This window comes from Rhinolophus sinicus, chromosome X (assembly GCF_036562045.2).
Source record: "Rhinolophus sinicus isolate RSC01 chromosome X, ASM3656204v1, whole genome shotgun sequence".
Lineage (NCBI taxonomy): Eukaryota > Metazoa > Chordata > Mammalia > Chiroptera > Rhinolophidae > Rhinolophus > Rhinolophus sinicus.
Window position 1 is genome coordinate 3,858,197 of NC_133768.1, and position 1,361 is coordinate 3,859,557.

Sequence of the window (1,361 nt, forward strand, 5' to 3'; positions counted from 1 at the left end):
CAAATCTTTTGATGCATCTAGAGCAGTATTAGGGGAAATAGTGTGTTTCAGCAAAGAAAGTGAAAATGTCTAAACTCATCAACATCTCAAAAAGTTAAAACTTAGTACAGAGAGATATGTAATAGGGAATCTTGACAAAAACAAAAGTTCTTCTTCAAAAGGTCCAAGAAAATGAGCCAATTAGAAATTCTAATCAACAGCCAGGGAAAGAGAAGGTAGAAATTACCAATATTGGAAACAAAAAGGGAGTACCATAAGGTCTTGCAGCGTTAAAGAGAAAATAGGTGAGCCATTAAAGCAACACATTCTTAGGAAGATGTAACTTAAAAACTGAGAGAACAACCAGAACGCCTCAAGTCATGTATGCATTAAGCAAATTGAGTTCCCAGCCAAATATTTCCAGAAAGAAAATGCTAGGCTCACATGACTTCACCAATGAGTGTTATAAAGCATTCAAGGGACAAGTAATTCAAATTTTATTCAAACTCTTAAGGAGAACAGAGGAGGGAACACTCAATAAATCATTTTGTGATGCTAACATAATCTTCATTCCAGTACCTGACAAGGCAGCATGAGAAAGAATACTTATGGGCCAATCTCCCTCAGCAGATGCAAAGAAAAAAAGAACGAAACAAAACAACAAAACAAAATTTTAGCAAATACCTCCAGCAGTGTATAAAAATATGATAATGCATCAGAACCGACTGCAAATACCAACTTAACGTGTTAATATTCTGAACAGCTCTCTTATTGACTGGGGTTTTTTTTTGCACGTATATGTGCATGCCAGTGTGAAATTCATTACTGGATCCCTTGAATAAAAAAGATGTGAACTGAAAAACACGGCTCATTAGGAAGCATGTGATTGGAAAATAAGGCTGTGTAGGTCACGTGGGAATTAATTCTGGTGAATTGTGGCGTCACACGCATGTCACCCGTCAACAAGAATTTTTAAAGGCAAACAATGTAAACGTATATTTTTCCACGTGACTTTTCCCACTAAACAATCCGTTCAGATACAGGTCTTTCTCTGACCACATTCCCGACTGGGTGTTTTTATTATTTGTCTGTTGGGGGTTAACTGTATTGAATTTGACCAACTGCATCACAGATTTCGGGGGAAATGCAGGATGACGTTTAAACTCCCTGTGCTTGGCGCCCGAATGATTTGCAGTCTTGCAGGGGTGAGGGTGGGAGAGACGTATCCCCTTATTACTAGTTCACTCTTCCCTTTCGATCTCAAATGCATGAAGCAAGGTCTTCTGTCCGGCCCCAGGGACCCTGGGTTTTGGTCCATGGTCCTGCATTCCTAAAGACTGTCCTCACCAAGCTCAGTTTTTTCAGTTCCACCAACGTCTTCA